This window comes from Hermetia illucens, chromosome 2, assembly GCF_905115235.1.
Source record: "Hermetia illucens chromosome 2, iHerIll2.2.curated.20191125, whole genome shotgun sequence".
Taxonomy (NCBI): domain Eukaryota; kingdom Metazoa; phylum Arthropoda; class Insecta; order Diptera; family Stratiomyidae; genus Hermetia; species Hermetia illucens.
The window spans coordinates 80424421-80446558 of NC_051850.1; the positions used below are offsets into that span (position 1 = coordinate 80424421).

At 42.8% G+C, this 22138-nt stretch overlaps 1 protein-coding gene across 1 annotated transcript in view; it reads left to right on the top strand.

Moving 5' to 3' along the window:
• The first annotated feature begins 16379 nt into the window (after window positions 1–16379).
• LOC119648989 (LHFPL tetraspan subfamily member 3 protein) overlaps window positions 16380–22138 on the top strand; it is a 124357-nt gene continuing 118598 nt past the window's right edge. The window contains exon 1 of the mRNA XM_038050913.1: window positions 16380–17019. The gene's annotated coding sequence lies outside the window, so the exon portion shown is untranslated. The remainder of the gene's footprint in view (window positions 17020–22138) is intronic.

A 22138-nucleotide genomic window follows, 5' to 3' on the forward strand; every position in this document is an offset into this window, starting at 1 on the left:
GGGTGGTTTTCATACTGAAAGCGGGCAGGCGCGGTCCTGAATCCGCGGAGGACTTTCGGCCAATCAGACTGACCTCTTTCGTGCTGAAGACCCTAGAACGCGTTCTGGACATTCACTTAAGGACGATTATGGGGAGAACGCCTTTCTCTAAGTCCCAGCATGCCCACCTGAAAGGAAAATCCACAGAAGCCTTGACCAGTATTGGATTGGAGAGGTATCTCACGCATTGGATTATATCCATGCTGAGTACCAGGATAATCCAGTCCGATTTGGGAGGCAATGAAGGTGAAGGAAAATGAAGGTGGTGACGTATGCCGAGGACTTGGTGATATTAGTATCAGGGATGTTTCTGTCCATTATGAGCGACATCATGGAAGGAGCGTTGCGAAAGGTGTGCCTGTGGGCCGCACGATGCGGACTCAGCATAAACCCAACCAAAACGCAACTGATGCTGTTCACCAGCAAGACAAGGATACCTGAATTCCATCTACCACGGCTGAATGAACAAAGATCGGTTCTTTCCTCTAATGTAAAGCATCTGGGTGTAATCCTGGATCCTAAGCTAAATTGGAGGTTGAACATAGAACTGAGGGTTAAGAAGGCCTGTATAGCCTTCTATGCCTGTAAGAGAACCTTTGCAAAGAAATGGGGTCTCCGGCCGGGGATGGTTCTCTGGATGTACACCGCTGTAGTGCGTCCGATCCTAACGTACGGCTCTATTGTATGGTGGCAGGCTTTGAACAAAAAATACAATAGAACGAAGCTTAATAGGATTCAAAGAACCTCGTGTGCGGGTGCTACTGGGGCTCTGCAGTCCTGCCCGGCAGATGCTCTCAATGTACTTCTGCATCTCCTCCCCTTAGACCTCTACATTAAATCTGTTGCAGCGTGCAGTGCCGTCAGACTACGTGAGTCTGGATGCTGGGCAACGAAGTCCTACGACCACAACAACATCCTATATGAAATGCCACGGGAAATCTTGACATCCCGCACGGACTATGTCATACGCAAGCTGAACTTCACGAGAAACTTTGCTGTGGACCTTCCAACCAGGGCAAAGTGGAAGACCGGCGGCGTGTTGCACGACTATGACACGGTATTCTTTACGGACGGATGAAAGATGGCCTATGGAGTCGGCGCGGGGGTTTTCTCGAATACACACAGGGTATCCAAGTCGTATGGTCTCCCAGGTTTCGCCTGTGTATTCCAGGCGGAAGTACTGGCGATATTGGAAGTCTGTTGATGGCTGGAGCGTAATTCGAGCCCCAAGCGTAACATAGCCACTCTGACCGACAGCCAAGCGGCCATCAAGGCCTTGTACTCAACGACGACATCTTCCCGGCTGGTGGGGCAGTGCAGAGACGCGCTCAACCATCTGGACGGCACGCTCAAGGTCACTCTCCTCTGGGTTCCCGGGCATAGGAACATAGAGGGGAATGCGCGGACTGACGGATTGGCCAGGCAAGGCTCTGCTCTTGGCAGTCCCTCGGCGAATACAGGTGTTCCGCTGGCGGCTGTCGGGGGCCGAGTCTACTCGCACTACCTAGCAGCCGCGGGCCTGAGATGGCGAAGGCTTACAAGCTGTGCCAAGGAGAATTTGGCCCGCTTATAACATAGCCCGATCACGAGAGCTCCTGTGCCAGACGCGTGCAAATGCATTCAAGATTACGGTGGTCTGCACGGGGCACTGGCCCATAGGGGACCATGCCGCTAGGCTCGGCTTACCCTACAACTCGCATTGCCGAAGCTGCGGAGAAGGAAGGGAAACCCTCATGCACTTTCCCTGCGATTGCCCAGCTCTGGCTCGAGTCAGGCTGCGGACACTGGGTAAACCATTCTTTGGGGACCTCAGCGAGATTTCTAGCTGCAGGGTCGGAGAGCTGCTTTCCTTCGTGAATGCTACGGGCTGGCTCTGAAGATCCGAGCCAGCTGGACTCGGCTTCCCTGTTCCTATAACAACAGTCGCGGTCTTAGGAGTTTGTGGCATCAAAACGGCGCACCAAAGCGCTCCTCGGAGCGGCCACTGATACCTACGTACCTACCCATAAACTTATAATTAACTTAGGGAATACCTTTATCTAAGGTATATCATCGAGCTTAACCTAACTTATCACTAAAGAAATAAATGTGTGAAAATATTTACAAATCATTTTGGAACAAAAGTCAAAAAAAAAACCTCCACTCGTTGAGCATATTTAAAAACAGGGTGGGGCGGGGACGGAAAGAGGATTGGGGTAGGATGGGTGACCTGCGGGAGAGGGAAGGGAATTAAAAGCTAGGAGTGGCGCTTATGATGGGTAGGTTTAAAAAATTGGAAGTCGGAGAAATTGCCTGTGTAGAAGACTACTCTACCGTGGGGATCGAAAAGATGATTCTGTGATTGGAGTGATAAGAGGATCTGGGGAAACAGATGAGTCCGGTTGTCTTCTACGATTTCTGTCTGCATGGCTTTGGAGACAAGAGGATTGGGATGGGATTGACACTTGACCAGAAAGTTGAGGGCATGACGGGCGAGGAAGGCATCGATATGTGGGGTTTGCCAGGACTCGTAGAGGATCTGGTTAGAAATGTACTTGGGGCGGTCTTCGTTTTTAAAAATGTTGGCAGTGGCGAAAGATCCTGCGCTCCTTAAGGCGGAGTCGTTCCATTTGGGATGGGGAGCAATCAGACCAGAAAATAAAGCCGAAAATGAGGAACGGGCGGATAAGCTGTTTATAACAAAACAGCTTTTTTGAAGTGGGGATATTGTATTTAAGGATAGGGTGAGCGGTCTTTAAGCAAATCAGCACAACGACTAAAATACGGCTGGTGTTCGTTGCATCCGCCAAGAAATCGAGTAGTGTCAGTTTAAATGACACCCAGAGCAAGACTTTGGGGGTAATTTGGAACCCAAGAAGAGACGAGTTCGAGTTGAAGATAACGGATTTCGACAGATCAAGGAAATTAACAAAGAGGCGGTTGCTGTCTACCATGGTGACGACTTATTTTCCACTTCATTAGCTAGCCCCCGTAACCATCAAAACTAAGCTACTAACGCAACAAGTCTGGAAACTCGGAGCAGATTGGGATGAATCTCCAACAGCTGAAATACTGCAAGATTGGGAGCAATTAGAGGCAGATCTCGCGGGGGTGGAAAACCAATATTCGACTGCAATCTTGTATTGCAGCCGATTTAGTAGCTTCAGCTTCAGTATATTTACTGAAAGTAGGTGAAACTAGTTGTTTAGTTGGAAATTGCAAATATCACACAACCGCTCCAGTTGGTGGTATGGTTGAAAAGAGTTCTGATATCCTCAATGGTTGTAGAGGAATATCAGATGGGGAAAAAGTAGGAGTTGAGTGGCTACTGATTGATTGCAATGTCTAGTTGAAATATCATTACTTAAATAATACAAAATTGCTCACAAATCATATTCGTGTGTATAATTAAACCTTTGCCATTTTAATTGCTAACGCATTATATTCCTAAGGTAATTAATTAAAAATGCAATTGATAGCAAAACAAGTCGGGAAACTTGACGCTTCTGGTATAAAAGGTTTTGTGTTTCCCTATGTGAGGAGCATAACGTAGTTCTGCATTGGCTGATCGCATTGACCCGAGATATTTAAATCGCTAAGTTCTGTGCAGGTTACTGCCATTGTCAGAACTGAGTGATGTAAATATCTCGATTCAATGCTGTCAGCCAATGGAGAACTGCATAATGAAATTGCTTCTCGTATTAACGCAACCTGGATGAGGTGGCATTCCACAACTGGTGTTCTTTGTCGTCTGAAATGAGATTATCCGCGATCGATATGGTTTTGCATCAATCGTGGAAAAACTGCGAGAAAGGCGATTTCGATGGTGTGGTCACTTAATTCCGACTAACGAGAATTCACTTACCAATATTGGTCTGAACATCGAAGTCAATGGTAAGCAACCAAAAAGCCGGCCGGAACAATGGTGGCTTGATACGCTGGATGGGGATTTAAAGGCCTCGCGGTTACATCCTGATGAGGCGTTTGATAAAATAAAATGACGAAACCGATCACGACGAGCCGACCCCGCTTGTGAACGAGACAATTGCTGAAAAGCGACGAGTGCAAGACAGCTCCGTGTCGCATAGCTAAAAATTCCATCGCCCTCTATTTTTTTGGAAAGCGATTTAAGACTCAGGTACGAAAGGTTTTGTGTGTTTCTTAGTATGTAGCACGGAATATATGCATATATTATGTGAGAATATCCACTTTCGGATGATATTGACATACATAGTCTTGAATTCGCAAAGAAGCGACAACTTTGACGAATTATAACTTTGTTAGTAATAGTGCGATTTCCACCAAACTTCTATGTTATACTCTATATTGGTGCGTGATGCTAGCATGAACTGAAGGGGGTTTTGGAGCCAATTACTAAAAATTATAGTAATATACTATTATTAACTTTATTTGTACAGATATCAGTATGGAGGGTATTTCAGAGCCAAGGCACCATATAGTAGCAAGCTCCTGATTTTCTTCAGATTTTTCGGTTGAGTAGTTTCTGAGAATGGCCTCCTTAAAGGAATGATCACTTTCAACCCGCCTCCCAACCTCGTACTCTCCCTCTTTGCAACAAAAGTCAAAACTAAAACCGGCTTCGAAAAGTACTAACCGAGATCTTTAATTTGATACCCTACATGACTATATTTGGTGAAAAAAAATATACACCCCCCTTTGCATGTATGGGGACCTCCCCTTAAATTCATCGTATTCACTGTATTCACTGTATGCGTGAGCGTTCACAGTTCCCACCTTTCTAACAAATTTGGTGTCAATGGCTGTAACCGTCTCCGAGAGAAACGCGTGTGACGGACAGGCAGACAGAGGGATAGACAGACAGACAGAAACGGGTTGTACCAGCAAATATTGCGTGGTGATAACCCTGGATGTAAGGAGTGCATTTATCGATAGCTAGTTGAAAGAGCGGACACTCTGGTATGATGCCGATGATGGACCCAAAGAGTACGTTGTCTTCGCGGGTGTCCCACAGGGCTCTGTACTGGGCCCACTACTGTGGAACATCATGTATAATGATGTACTCAACCTTCCGGTTCCGGAGGAGGTGATGGGTTACGCTGATGATACAGCACTGGTTGTGGTCGCAAAGCATCTCGAGGATGTTGAGTTGTAAAAGCACCGCAGATTTTAGGCAATACACATAAACTGAGTACAGTTTACAGAAGAACATCCTTAAAGGTCTGTTCTGCCTTCAGGACTCAGACGATGCGGCGTTCGTCATCTTGGGAATGATGCCGATTGACATCCTGGCAACCGAAATGATGAACATTTATAACACCAGGTCCATCTCTCCCTTATCTCAGGTGAAAAAAGCCGAAAGGGGAAGATCCATAAGCAGATGACAACAGCGATGGGACCAGTCAGAAAAGGGTCGTTGGACTTAAAGGTTGATCCCTTCCATCGGAGAGTGGCTGAAGAGAAAGCATGGGGAGATCAATTATAATCTCACCCAGTTTGTCACCGGCCATGGAGGATACCGACAATACCTGTACAGGTTTAAATTGGACACCTCACCTAATTGTCCAAACTGCGACGGGATCCCAGAGGACCCAGCGCACGTATTCTTCCAGTGTCCTAGGTTCGTGGAAGAAAGGATTAGATTTCACATAAGTGTTTTACACAAAACCTTAAAAATGGCCTGAGATAAGTAGATTCTTACCATTTTAATATTTCACGTGAATGTCAATTATTCCCGTTAATTATGACGTCAGCATCTTATTTGCATGGCTTTGGAAGCAGTTAATTCGGGCGAAATTGCTAAGTTTGAACCACAGTTAGATACTAGACAGCTACCTCACTCCCCCTTGCCCCTCAAGGGGGGAAATCAGTGCGAGTACACACGATTTCAAATTGTTTTGCCCTTGAGCATGAGCGAAATGTACCGAAAACCCGATCAGCTGTGTTTGACATACCGCCCGGACTTGCCAATGTATTGGTGAGATTGGCAAGTTTTTGCTTATGTATAAGTGAATACGTGAAACAACTTTTTGATAAGTGGGTGAGCACGCCGTAGAACCAGAATAGCAAAAGCTCACCGATCTCTCTCTTACCAATACGATTTGACGAAGATTATGCCTTTTCCTTGTTTAGCGTCTCTGATGTGTACAGATAAGCTTCTGCAAGCAAATTTGCAAGTGGGGTCATTTTTGTAAGGGTACTGCCTATAGTAGATCTACTGTGGTTTGAACTGCTATAACTTTGGCGTTAATGGCTTGAGTTCCATGAAATTGAGCACGTATATACGAAATATTGTCCTCCATGCTGGTATAAAAGTTCTAGGATGAATTTAAGGGGGTTTTTCGGAAAAATTTCTAAAAGTTGGTAATATACTATCAGTAAGTTTATTTGAGGAGATATCGGAATGGGACTTGTGGAAAAAATATGTGCTCGAAGTGGTTGATTGGCCTGAGGAAACATATTTTCCTCACCTTGTTCAGCTTCTGAACAGTGGGTTTCTCTCATTATGTCCGTAGTGGAATCAATAACGGATGTTTGATTTCGCAGCAATTCCAGCAGGTATCCATCGTTCTGTTCCAGATGTTTTATTGTTTCTGACCTTCTCTCGGCATACTCATTGTCCAAAATACCGAATAGTGAGTTAGCGAAGTTAACGAATATATTCAATATATTTCCAATGGACGTGAACCTCCCGACGCAGAAGCTTACTGTTTTTCTTTGATTCCGTCACTGTATTTGAGAATTGAGGTAGAGTTGGTGCACAGGACTGGCTTTGTCTTCAGTTGGCAGGACCTCCAATTCGCTGATGTTCTGGTTGTTCAGTAGCTCATCAAAGTACTCAACCCATCGCTCTAATATGCCCATTCTGTCGGAAATCAGATTTCCCTCTTTGTCTCGGCAGGCTGAGCATCGTCGTGTATACGGATTTATCCTGCTGACTTGTTGGTAAAACTTCCGCGCCTGGTGGGGTTGCTCTCTGTACTTTTCTAGTTCACAGGCTTGTTGGTTCTCCCAGGCTTCCTTTTTCCGTCTGTGAAGGCGCTTCTCCGCTCGACGGAGTTCGCGATAAGTCTCTGCGCGTGCCCGCGTTCTTTGAGAATGCAACATTGCTCGGTATGCGGCGTTCCGTTGCTAGCTTACGTTCATCGTCAAACCAGCCGTTCCGACTCCTTTTGCGGCTGGGGCCAAGTATGTTTGTGGCCGTATCCATGATAACGTTCTTCAGGTGGTTGTGAAGATCATTTGTTGATGCTTCATCTCCAGGTCGTCTGTTGACTGCGGTTATTGCGGCATCCATTTCCCTCTTATAGGTGTCGCGGAGGCTTGTGTTGTGGATGGCTTCAGTGTTCACTCTCACCTGATTGTCAGAGGGGATTCTAGGTGGTATTGTTATTCGAGCTCGGAGCACCATGACAACGAGATAGTGATCCGAGTCTATATTGGCCCCCCTATATGTTCTGACATTCATCGAGGCTGAGAGGTGGCGGCGTTCGATCAGCATATGGTCAATTTGGTTGAAAGTGGTCCCATCTGGAGAGGCCCACGTATGTTTGTGGACCGCTTTCCGCGCAAACCAGGTACTTCCAACAACCATTTCGTGTGACCCTGCTGATTGAATAATTCGCAGTACGTTATCATATGTTTTTTCGTGTAAGCTATGGGAGCCAACGTATCGCCTGAATACGGGCTCCTTCCCTACTTGGCTGTTAAAATCCCCAAGTATGATTTTAATATCATATCTGGGACAGGCTTCATGAATGACATGAATTTAGAAATACACAATTCACGAGAATTAGTAAAACTGAACGGGCTCGTTTCAAGCTTGTGGAGTCTAGGCAATTGCTGCTCTCAAAATTGGTTGGCCTGGAGTTCGGCACCTTAGCTGCTCCGACTTTCCGGAGACCCGTATAGTGAGAAGGCTAGAAAAAGAAGCGAGGATCGGAGGGGGCACAAATACGACCCTTGGGAACTATCATTGGATTGGTTACATTACAGTTTTATGTAAAACAAAACAAAACAAAATCGGAGACGGTTATAGCGATTCACACCAAATTCGGTGGAAAGGTGGGAACTGTGAACGCTCACGCATACAGTGAGTTACGTCCTTTTACGTTGAATTTAAGGGGGAGGTCCCCATACATGCAAAAAGGACGTCTAAATTTTTTTTAACCAAATATAGATGAAAGATCTCGGTTAGTACTTTCCGATGCCGGTCTTAGTTTTGACAGTGCGGGGGGTCGAAAGTGATCATTTCTTTAATGGACCCATTCTCAGAAACTACCCAACGGAAAAATCTGAAAAAAATCAATCAATCAATCAATCGATACCGATATCCTTTCGAATAAAGTTAATAATAGTATATTATTATAATTTTTAGTAATTGGCTGCATAACCCTCCTTAAGTGCATTTTAATACCATCAATGCAGTAATGTAGGCTATAACATAGAGCATGATCTTACCAAGTTTGGTGGAAATCGCAATATTACCATCATACCAGGTTGGGCGTTCTGGCATTGTTGCTTCCATTTGCCTCGATACAGTAGCTCAGTTAAATATTCTTTGAACCATCACTGCCAGAACTCGCTTTTGACGTGGAGAGTGGTCTTTCATTGTTGATGTAGATCTTCCCGCTGGGGTTGTTCAGTGGACTCGGCGGTACCCATCAGTGGTTCTCCTATTAGGAAGTCGCCAGTGTTAGTGCGGTCTGATCATTCGGGTCCGAACACATTGGCGTGATGGGTCTCGAATTAAATATCGCTTCTACTTGCACTATGACCGTTTCAAATTCCTCATATATTAGCGAATTGCAAGCAAGTTTTTAACAGATGTCGGCAGTTTCCATCTCTGCTTATTAAGCGTTTTAATGCTCCAATAGTAGTTGTTAAGTCACTAACTAGTTCCAAATGTACTGCCTTTGTCATGAAGCAGAACATTGTGTCGTAAGATTTTCGAGGCTTCTTTCCTCTGATCTTGTAGTGAATTCAGAATGGGCGGCACAAATCAACTCCTGTAGTTTGAAATGGTTTATCGGGTTGAACTTTCCTCGCACGGAGATTACCTATTATCTGGGACAATAATTTCTTTCCTTTGACTGACCAAAACCTTTGCCGCGTGTCAGCGAGTAGTTCTTGAGGGCCTGCATGGAAATTTCTAATGTGAATGTCAGTCATCACCAAATGAGTAATAGTGTCATTCTATGGCAGCAATATTGGACGTTTCATTCATATGAGATGTTCGCTGCTTGTAAGCGTCCCTCAACCCTGATGGCCCTTTGTTATTTTCCAAGAATGGACTAAGTGAGCTTAAAATGCCATTTTCGCGGCTGAAATCAGCCGGTTTCTTCAATGGTTAAAAACGATAAGCATCTCAGCTCGTTCTGGTTCACGAATCGGAAAACATACGTGACCATCCGTCGTAAATGTTGAAACGAATTCCGGTGGTCGATTGTGGAAAGTATGTCTCCTTTGTTTGTAACTGAGAGCCTGCTTAGTTTCGAACTTTGGGTTGGTTGGCCCCAAACTCTCTCCACCATATAGAAATCTCGACCCGTAGAACCAAATGATGTTATTTTTCAATTAAGTGGGTGAGATTCCACGTGAAACTGAATCTGCTGGGTTTTCCTGGGAGGGTACATGTCGCCATTGTTTGATGGAGGTGAGCTCTTGTATTGCCGCTACTCGATTCGCAACGAAAGTGACATACGATGACGATGGGTTCCTCTAACCAAAATGCACATGGTATGTCATTCCACCGTAGTTCCCACTTGATTGTATACTTTAATTGGTAGGCAATAAACCCTTTGTTGAAGTATCATCTACGTGTAATAGCGTATTATGCCCCTGCGAACATTTTTTGCATTCCCGTAGAAAACATTGGCCACTAATATGTTCTGCCTCCAAGCAATTATAACACAAGTTATTCTTCTTCACAGTTTGGCGGCGAACCTTCAGCGATTGGCTTGCATATGTTTTGCCGAAATATAGTGGAAGCATTTCTTTACACACTATGCATCCCTTTTCCTTAGATGACTTCACTGGAGAAGCGGGTTTTCGCTGTTTTTTTTTTAAGGTTTTTTAACAAAACCTTATTAGAATCAAGAAATGGCTGAACCAATTGTCACGAAATTTGGTGAGAAGATGGAATCTAACAGCACCATTTTATGTACCAATGTATTTATACCGCGATAATGGTTCTTCTTTGTTGCCTTAAGTCTTCTTCCAAGGTACGGACTGTACTCTAGTTCAGTACTAGAATAACAGTATCTTTGGAATGCCTATTACCAGTTCATTAGTGGGATTTTTATTTCTGGTATATAACTAGTACAGCACTAGCACACTATATCTAATAGGCAGTACCCATACTAAATGGACCGGACTTGCGAATATATTGGAAAAGCTTATCCATACACATCATAGGCCCACGGCATCTAGCAGTATCTACATGTGGTTATTATTATTATTATTCTGTCAAGGGAAAGTCGCACCGCGTCCTTCAAGAACTATTGTGCCCCTTTTACTGGTTATAGTGTACCTATTGATCATAGTATCTCAAGCGGGCCTATAACCGTTAGGAACTTTAGTAAGTTCTACTTCCGGATCTTTCAGCTTTGCACATGTGGTTAAGTGCATATCATGCATACGGATAAACTTTATGAATACATTCTCAACTCTGGTCCATTTAGTATGGATACTACTTATTCGATGTACTGTGGTACTAGTATATGCAGCTTGAGCTGCAGCCTCTGGCAACCTCACCAGAGGGAAGTAAGTAAAGGCTTTTGTCACTGATTAACAACTCATTTATTTCGTTTTTATATCTTCTTTACATACAATTTTCCCTAACCTAAAATTATCCCAACAAAATATGATCTACTGCGGTGAACTACGAAAAATTGTTTAAATTTAAATATGAGTACAAGAAATTATGCGAAATTAGCAACTTTACGATTACTTTTTGTTGTTGTTGTTCTGCTTCTTTTGTAAGCTTGTATGCAAACACATATAAAGTCGGGAAAACTAAAGTAACGCTATTGTGATCATAACTGTTCTCAGCAATGATTGGTTGAAATGAGTGAGTCGACTCTATTGTACTGCTTAGTCCATTGGTGCAGGTGAGTCCACTCAGCGCAAAAGAGGTGAGTCGACTCATATAGAGCCGATGATTCAGAAAGGTCGATGACATCCAACCGCTTCAATTGATGCGACAGCACATCAGTACAATTTCAACGGCTCAATTGGGGAGGCAATGTTGGATGGCTTGTTGACCCCGTGTACTGTATATATAGTGGATACATTTCCGTTTTGCAAATGCAGCAGATATTAGTATTGTACGTATGTAGGTAACTCTGTTTACAGGGCAATGGTACCGTGCCCGTTTCTTTATCGAAATGATCATTTTAAGGTTTTGTGTAAAAACAATTATAAGGTAAAATGTGGTATGAACAAAATACGCAAAAACTTAAATATAAATATACATACTTGTATGGCGTTTAATGACCATTATGAAGCTGCTGCTGCTGAGGGTGGGCGAAACGTGGATTGGTACCCACGATGGAGCATAAAACCTGGGAAATGCCTGCTGAACCAACACCAACAGCTCTACTACCAACCCCTATCTCCACCTCCACGTGGTGACCGCTGGGAGCTCTTTCTTGACGAAAAGCTGCAGACGGAGAAGGATGAAGGCGAGTCTCCCGCGCCTAAAAACGGGACAAATTGTACCAACTGGTCCTCCAGGTTGGGGGTTGGGTATGGTTGACAACCCTACACGGAAAACAACTTGTTACGAAGCCACAACAGGAGCCCCGGATAGGACGGATTTTAAAACGACGGACCCGGCAACGACAAAGGAACAACGATTTGCGCATTTTCTCATGGAACGTGCGCTCCCTGTACAGAGATGAAGCTGATAAGCAGCTAGCCGATACCCTGTCCCAATATAGGGCTGATATAACAGCGTTGCAAGAGATGCGATGGACAGGGACCGGTTTCCTGGAGAAGAGCCACTACACCATATATTATAGCGGTCATCCAGTAAACCATGTGCTCGGAGTAGGTTTCTTAGTCAGCCAAAAAATGAAACCTGCTGTTATCGGCTTTGAAAGTATAAGCGAATGGCTATGCACTTTGCGCTTGCGAGGCAAGTTTAGAAATATAAGCCTCATAAACGTTCACGCCCCTACAGAGGAGACTGCAGAGTCGGAGAAGGATACCTTCTACGAGGCAGTAGAACGAACCCTCGAAGCCTGTCCCAGATATGATATCAAAATCATACTTGGGGATTTTAACAGCCAAGTAGGGAAGGAGCCCGTATTCAGGCGATACGTTGGGTCCCATAGCTTACACGAAAAAACAAATGATAACGGACTGCGGACTATTCAATTAGCAGGGTCACACGAAATGGTTGTTGGAAGTACCTGGTTTGCGCGGAAAGCGGTCCACAAACATACGTGGGCCTCTCCAGATGGGACCACTTTCAACCAAATTGACCATATGCTGATCGAACGCCGCCACCTCTCAGCCTCGATGAATGTCAGAGCATATAGGGGGGCCAATATAGACTCGGATCACTATCTCGTTGTCATGGTGCTCCGAGCTCGAATAACAATACCACCTAGAATCCCCTTCTAACAATCAGGTGAGAGTGAACACTGAAGCCATCCACAACACAGTCTTCCGCGACACCTATAAGAGGGAAATGGATGCCGCAATAACCGCAGTCAACACAGGACCTGGAGATGAAGCATCAACAAATGATCTTCACAACCACCTGAAGAACGTTATCATGGATACGGCCACAAATATACTTGGCCCCAGCCGCAAAAGGAGTCGGAACGGCTGGTTTGACGATGAATGTAAGCTAGCAACGGAACGGAAGAATGCCGCATACCGAGTAATGTTGCATTCTCAAAGAAGGCGGGCACGCGCAGAGACTTATCACGAACTCCGTCGAGCGGAGAAGCGACTTCACAGACGGAAAAAAGAAGTCTGGGAGAACCAATAAGTCTGTGAACTAGAAAAGTACAGAGAGCAACCGCACCAGGCGCGCAAGTTTTGCCAACAAGTCAGCAGGATGAAGCTTTATACACCTCGATGCTCATTCTGCCGAGACAAAGAGGGAAGTCTGATTTCCGACAGAATGGGCATATTAGAGCGATGGGTTGAGTACTTTGATGAGCTACTGAACAACCAGAACATCGGCGAGTAGGAGGTCCCGCCAACTGAAGACGACGGACAAATACTGCCACCACCAAGGCAAGACAAAATATATGGTGGCAACGTCAGCACTGAAGACGAATCAACCAACAACATCAAACCGCACTAGTCAAACACAAACACGAAGAAGAATAAGGATAGGAGAATACAACTTTGAGACCGTTGACAATTTCTCCTATCTAGGGTCGAAAATCACAACTGACAACAACTACGATGATGAAAATCCGCGCACGGTTGTTGTCAGCCAACAGAGCCTATTTCAGCTTACAAAGACTGTACGTTTCCGCTCGAAACGTCTCACCATAGGGTGAAAGCTCTTACTGTACAAGACAATGATCGTCCCAGTCCTCATGTATTCCTCGGAAACTTGGGTTCTTAGCAAGAAAAATTGCGAACTCTTGGCCGCGTTCGAGAGAAGAATCCTCCGAAGAATTTTTGGCCCCCTACATGAGGATGGACGATTCCGTAGCCTACACAATGACGAAATCTATGAGCGATACCATGACCGTCCGGTTGTGGATAAAATCCGGCTCAATAGGTTACGGTGGGCGGGTCACTTAATCCGTATGGATGAGGATGATCCCACCCGGAAAGTCTATAAGGGCAATATCTATGGTAGAAAAGAAGACGAGGCAGACCCTGCCTAAGATGGAGCGATGGCGTGGGTCAGGACGCCAGACAGCTTTTAGGGATATCGAATTGGTGGACCTCGGCGTAAAACCGGGATGTCTGGAGTTCCTTATTAAGGCAGGCCTAGACCGGATACCGGTTATTGCGCCGTTGATGATGAAGCTGCATTTGAGATAATTATCCCAAGTAATAAAAACATGTATCAGTAGAATCCTTTTCATGAAAAAATAATATTTCTTGATTTTCTTCTTTGAGCGAAGTAATTTTTCTCATATTGCTTTGGGTGAACTGAGAATAACGCTGACTCTTTTGTGCCGACTCAGTGAAGCGAGTGAGTCGACTCATTTCGACTGAGAAGATCTCATCAGGGAACTAAAGGATGTAGGGTTTATGACACCGGATGAATGACTAGTGTTATTCGACGTGGATGGCTTGTTGCCAAGCTTCTCTATCTGGAAGAGTGCCTACTAAGTAAAAATCTCCCGTCCTTGTCGTGCAAAAGAGAAACAGAGATGCTTACGAAACTTGCGGCGGTATGCATGACGGATATTCAGAGTGACGTTCCTCAAACGAACCAGACGAGTGGCAATGGGGAACCCCCTACCGCCCTTTTTGAGTGACATATTCATGGACAAAGTTGAGAATGATCTATATTTCAAAGGCCTGCTCCCAAAGATCTGGTTGAGGTACGTAGGTGACATCATCACCATTGTCCATGAAGACGAAGTGGGGGAAATGCTGGATGTCCTGAATAAGGTACATCGGAACCTAAAATTCACAATGGAGATAGAGGACAAAGGAGAACTCCCATTTCTTGATTTCAGGATCATTAGAGAGGAAAAGGGATCTATTTTGACATTGACAGAAAGTTTCCACATGCGTAGTGAACAATTCCAAAAGAGACGCGGAAACAACCAGGAGAAAAAAATGAAAAGAGCACAACGCTGAAATCCATGTTGCACAGCACATGATTGAGGAGAGATCTAGCATCATACACATAGTTTGTGGGATAGAGCATTTTGAGTGAACCAATTTTTGTTAGTTTGAAGAAAATGGACAAAAAGCAATTTCGAATGTTAATAAAACATTGCTTTTTGACGAAAAAAAAAACTGTTGAAGTCAAGGCTTGGCTTGATAAACATTATTCAGACTTTTTGTGTGAGCTCACAATCGACAAAAAGCAACAACGAGTTGACGATTCGAAGCAGTGATTGAAGCTCTTTCTCCATAAAAACCCAACTTTATGCGTGAATATTTGATAATGACCGACACATGGCTCCATTATTTCATACTAAAATGAAAACGATCGCCATCTGAGTGGATTGCACGTGGTGAACCGAACCCAAAGTGTGCGAAGACGCAACAGTTGGCTGGCAAGGCTATGGAATCTGTACTTTGGGATGGGCATGGTATAAAATTCATGGATTATCTTGAGAAGAGAAAAACAACGACCATTGCCTAGCGTTATTGGAGCGTTTGAAGGATGAAACCTCGGAAAAACGGCCCCATTTGAAGAAAAAGAAAGTGCTGACAATGCACCGTGTACTTAACCAATGAAAACGATGCCAAAATTGTATGAATTGGGCTTCGAATTGCTTCTGCATCCACCTTATTCTTCAGATCTGGCTCCAGCGACTTTTTCCTCTTCTCAGACCTGAAGAGAATGCTTGCTAGAAAGAAACTTAGCGCCGATGAAGAATCGCCGAAACTGAGGTTCATTTTGAGACTAAAGGCGAATCGTACTGTAAAAATAGAATCATCTTGTAATTGTTTTTACACAAAACCTTAAAATGATCGTTCCTACGCGCGCGGTACAAGATTGCCCTGTAAATATGTTCACCTACATACATAAATACGTACAAGACTCCTATTGGCTGCATTTGCAAAACAGAAATGTGTCCACTATGCAGACAGTACATGCACGGCATCAACAAGCCATCCAATATTGCCTCACCAACTGAGTCGACTCGCTCCTCGTTGAGTCGGATGTGTAGCGTGCTCATCAATATTTCCCACCCCTAGTTATAATAAGCTGAGGTAAATCCATGTCACAATTCTTTTCATCTTGGACTGATGAAAGTGGTTATTGTCTTTCTTTTACAAATTTTGTTTATACACTTTTTGCAAGTCTACATTTGAATTATCTTAATACCCCATTTTGTTCGGAAGTAAGCCGCAAACCACAGTATATCATTTACTACATAAATACGTGGTTTAGGACGAAGTTCCGCAAATCCACAGCGATGGCGTGCACATTCCTGCGGTTGACGCCTGTTGCCCCACTTAGTGATAATGCTAACCTAAATCTGTGGTTCACATTTATATTTACTACGTCTAATCCCCTTCTAGGTTTGCAGGTTTTCAACGGTCCAGGAGCTCCACAGTGCAAATGGCTTAGAAACTAACCGTATCGATTCTTAAAGCGAATTATCCGATATTTTCGGAACGAGTTGCAATGCTGCTAGTGGCTCGTTCGTACCCTCTCCAAGTTTCTTTCTACAGTTTTTCGTTTGCAGCCACAGCTGAAGAGTGTTTTCCTCTAGTCTCTTGGCAGCTTTGCTTCTGTGTCGTAGCGATCGTGAAAGGTTTGTTTGGTCGGTGTTCCCGGATGTGAAGTGGATTTCGAAAGTATACATTTTTTTAGGTGACCGCGGTGATGCAATTCCGCGCCTGCTGCAGATTCCATTGTGAATGATCAGTGGTCCCCGGAATTTTCGTGCTGTTTATCGTCAAGCAATTGGCTTCGCCTATCGACGTTATCATAGGGGTGCTACGGCGTGTGTGTTGGTGAGTGGTGCCTGGCCTACATTTTGCGAAAGACATCAAGTGTCGTCTGCGGGGTCAGTGCGTCGCGACAACGGCAATTATCGGTCGTCGCAGTGGGTTTGCGAGTTTTGTGACCTGGAAGAGGCTCTGACGTCGAAAGTCGTTTTAGGAACCGCAGGAGGCACTTCTCTGTGTGGTGTTGAAATTTTGACAACGAATCCGCGAGCATTGCTTAAGTGAAAGAAGGTGGAAATGAAATTAGGATTGTGCTGAGTGCAGCGAGTTTTGTGGCGTTAGGTGACGCGAGGGTGCTGCGCGGTGACTGTCGCAACATATTTTCGTTAGGCAGGCGTTAGTGGTGCAAGGAGCCACAAGGATACATAATACGACTGTGCACGCAACTCTTTCTACGTGAGTAAGAATCGATCCTCTCCTCTTGTGAAACTCTTTCCACCACAGTTACACTTTACAAGAAGCTGTCAGCTGAATGGGCACATTTTCTTCTTGTTTTTATTATGTCGAAACCTACTTTGATGATAACAAGGCACACATTTGTTGTGTTGCCCATATGTATGAATATTGCAAAGTGTCACGTTCAAAAAATATGGAACAAATACCGCCTAGGTGAAATGTGTGAGGGGAAAGCGGCAATGTATAGAAAATATTACGATATATAAGCTTTGGTCTTCAACCTATTACTTGTTACTGAATGAGAGATTTTATCAAGTTGTGTCTTCATTTCCATTCGAACTTTGTTTCATATTGCCTTTGAAATTACATTTTGTGAGCCCTCACGCCTCCCCCGCTAGTTCCTAGCTTAGGTGGTGGTAATTTTGTTTTGGTTGAAGCATAGCAGCTTTTCTGTCTTGATGAAAGCATTTCCGATGCTGAGGTGTGTCACCATCAATCATTGCAACTTCCTATCGATCGCGGATATCCTCATTTGGGATGTGATCAAAACGTATTACGCCACTAGTCCAATGTAAATATCTTCGTCTCCATTACTGCAAGACGCCGTTCATTGTCTTTTATAGTCGGCCAACACTCAGAACCTGAAAGAGCGACAGCACAGGCGACATCGTGATAAATTTTACATTTGAGACGATCGTTGATACGTCGATCGCAAAGAACACCAGTTTTGGAACGCCACTTCATCCAGGTTGCATTAATGTGTGAAGTAATTTCATGACGCAGTTCTTCATTGGCTGATAGCATTGACCCAAGGTATTTAAATCGTTCAGTTCTGGACAGATTACTGCCGCTGACAGTGATAGCGTCTGTTTCATGGGGATCGGTCGTCAAAAATTCAGTTTTATTTCGATTCAATTTGAGAACGTGTTCCATGAGGCGATCATTCCATTTTTGGACAAGTTGCTTCAGGTCAGTTTTGCTATTAGACGCTAGCAAAACATTATCTGCATAAAGCAGATGCCACTCCATGCAATTAGTGCAACTAGGGCTTAAGCACTTCAACGCGGGATGACCCCTTCGTTGTCAGCAACATGTTGAAGATTTTCCTTTGGCACCGCTATTGAACCTCGTTTTGACTTGAGAATGAAATTACCACTAGAAGAAGACTGGCAGAAAGATATCTGAGGACTTCTCGCTCAGCTCGCGTCTATTAATATATTTTTCAAATTTACTGCAAACCTTAAAGGGGTCCATCCTAGATTCGTAAAATGAATACTGGTTTTAATATGAAATATGGAAAAGGTTACAGTAGGTCAAAATTACCTCCTTTGCATCAATTTGACACTCTCTAAGGATAAGATCGAATGGCATGTAGGTGATAAAGGGAGAAAACACATTAGAAGGCATTTTTCCAGATTTTTTTAGTGGTTGAAAATAATCAAAATCAATAATTTTGCAGGTGTTAAAAAAATATTGCAATTTTCGTCATTTCGTTCACTAATTTTGCAAAAAAAAACACCCTGAAAAATATGATGCCAACCCAGATCTTGATTCATATTCTTAGTAATTTTATGAAGAATCATACCTCCGAATTTCGTAATGATCGATTCATTGCTTTTTGAGCTCGAATTTCTGCAAATCTGAAAAACATCATTTTGAGAAAAAAAATGGTTTGAAAAATATCCTTTCGGATATGAAGAAATTTATCGCTCTTAATTACGAACAAAATACAGTTAGGGCCACTACAAATTTTTTTTAAGAAAGAAAAATGACGGACCTATAGCTGTTATCCAAGTGTTTTTTTTTGGGAATTATTTCTTATAGATACAATAACTCGATAAAGGTTGATCCGAATACAGAAATTAAAAAAAAAAAATTGTTATTACTATCTTATCTAGTCGTTATTGCTATCTTATCTAGTCGCCGAACAAGGGATTTGTCAAAATGCGAACTTTTGGAAAATTGGTGGGGTTTACTTTTTTGAGATGTTAAATTTCCTGTCAATTTTTGAAGCAATTGAAGATCCTTCGTATAGCGACAAGCTGTTATAATAAATAAGTGGTATATATATGGTAGTTTTTTAGTAATCGTGTCTAATGCAAAGACAATTTTATAAAAACACAATTCTGAGATAATCGCGTTTAAAGTTTCAAGTTTGTTCGTTCATATTAAGACTTATTTGAAATTACATCGATTCGTTGCTTCCAGGGGCATTCAATAGTACTTCTACAGACTCGTAAACATCGACTTGATGCTGCTTACAAACCCTTCTGCCTTCCTTTGTGGCTGCAACTACGAGCAGTATATTCAGGTTTAAAAGTCTATACATAACTATGCTGGAGCATAATTGTATATCTCTTTTTTTAAGGTTTTGTGTGAAACAAAACCTTATTAGAATCGAGTCGATGTCTATGTGTCCGTCTGTCTGTCTGTCACACCTGATTTATTCGGAAACGGCTAGATCGATTGTCACGAAAATTGGTAAGAGCTTGTGATATGTTGTTCCCTTTACATGCAGTAAGTGGCGCTATTTTGTGTAAAGCTTAAGGAGGAGCTCCCCATACATATGGATGGAGAGTGAACATTTTTTTTGTCATAAAATGTGGACATATCGGGTATCAAATTAAAGGGCTCAATTAGTACTTTTCGAAACTGGTTCATATTTGACATTGGGTGAAACATAGGGGAGTGAGGCGCAAAATATTATCATCAAAAAGTGTAACAGGTCTCGTTCTCAGAACCTATCCAACCGAAAAATCTAAAAAAAATCACAGTGGTGCATCTCTACGAAATCTAGGCCTCAAAATACATCTGGTTCCGATATCTGCACAAATAAAGTCAATAATAGTATATTTCTACATTTTAGAAATTTAGCCGGCAACCCCCCTTATGTCCATCGTAGAAGTACAATTTGGCATGGGTGTAAGGGATAACATAATGCACAATTTGGCCAAGCTTGAAGAAAATCCAATTATTATTAACAAAGTTATAGGGGGTGACATTTTTTTTGTGAATTTCGTGCATTTTACAACGTGTATGTGTGGGATGTATGATCATCCCATATCAATTCGTCAATGCCACAGCGAAGTAAGTTCATATGAATGGGGTCTCAAAGAATTATTTTATTTTAGTTTGTTTCGTCATTTGTATATGAACTGATATGTGTGTATGTAGATATATAGTATATGCGTGCTAATGAAGTTTGCGGGTAGTGTCTAATCCAGATAGATATATTTGTACATTAAACCAGCCGTATTTAAGATAGGTACTATATATGTACATATGTATGCTTTTCTGCACGAAGTAAATCGGAAATATAGATACGAGTTTATATACATGCATATATACGAGTATGTACAGTATTCGGAAATAGGCAGTTTGTTTGTTTAGGTTGAGGATAATATCTACGGCTGTAATATGCACGTATATTTTGTAGTTTGGAAAAGAATGAATGAATAATGAAGGAATATGTTGGATTTGTAGCTATATACGGATAGAAAAATGTGCGTTGAAGTTTCTTACATAAGATGAACACCTAACCTTTATACCCGAAGTGCGAGCTTCCGGTATTCCGACTTGTTGTTAATATATCGCAGTGTTATAAAAAATTTAGATTGAGTGCAGAATTTGAGTGGTGCTTCCGGACCCTTTTCTCTGTTAATTGCGCAATCAATTTATGCAAATGTATTAAAGCCTCTAATCCGGATTTGAGGAAGAACTTTGGTTTCGGTGGAAATTCCCTCTCCCCCATCCACGAGCTTGCATGTCGTTCGCCGTTTCGCCTTCTACTTGAATGGCCGATTATCAAAGACAATAAACCCCGTTTCGTGGTGATGGAGACGACGATGTTGCGTTGGATCAGTGGCGTAACATCCTATGGTAACATCCGAAATGAAGACATCCGGATCCTTATGGGGTTGCATCCATTATGGAAAAATTGCAAGGGATGCGTCCTCGATGGTATGGTCATGTAAGTCAGGCAGGTGTGGACTGACTGGCTGATATTGATCTGGTTTGATACTTTAAACGTCGATTTGAGGGCCTCTTAACTCTAGCCGGACCAAGCTTAGCTCTAGCTAGCGTGTGGCTTGGTAACCCATTCTTTGAGAACCTCAAAGAGATCTTTGTCGCTCTCCCCTGCTCTGACCACAGCATGCATGGTCTTAAAAGTTTGTGATGTCGCTTAGAATGAGGGGATAACAATTTCGGATACCTTCCTTTCGAACTTGTCACGCCAATTCGGAGTCGCATTTTGGGTTTAGGCCCAATGTTCTGATTCAATATCTTAAGCGATCGATTCTCGCAAAAGAGCACCTAATTTTTTCCCCAATATTTAATTTCTACAAAAATAAGGAAGGTTCCAGTAAAATCCAGAGAAGAATGTTATATTCTAAAAAAATCCTTGATATTAATCCCAAAATAAATTACAGCTGCAGAAATTAAAAAAATAATAACCTGATTGAAATCAGGTCAGAATTAGTGCACGCATTGAATAAAGGTAGGAATTACAACATAAAAACCAACTTTTGAGCAGAAAATACAGTGATTGATATTGAAAAACTATCAAATTTAAGGCGAGCGATGTGAGAGAGGAAATAAAATAAGAAGTTGCTAAAGTGTTGGCAACGAGCAAGCATAAACAGGCCGCGCATAACCGCAGAGAAGCTCAGATCGTTAAGTGCCTCAAGGAATATGACATTTCAAAGTGGCTGGTTGATGCCCAAGCTCTAGAAAGAAAAACCCTCATCCGGGGATTCAATGTTCGCTATGCTAGCGCGATCAAGGGTATTAAACTAGTTATCCTACATATATTATTTCTAAAACAAATACTCACTCTTGAGCCCACATGACTATATTCGATGAACAAAATTTTTACATCCCCCCTTTAAACTGCATGTAAATTTATGTCACTGTATGCGTGGGATTTCATAATTGCCATATATCCACCAAATTTCGTTCGGAATGGTTTAGCTGTTTTGGAGAAAACTGCGTGTGACAGACAGACAGTGAATCGATTTTAATAAGGTTTTATTTTATACAAAACCTTAAAAATCTAATAAACTATAAATGACGTCATTCGACACATCACGGGACTATATTCTCGAAAAACAATTGTGAA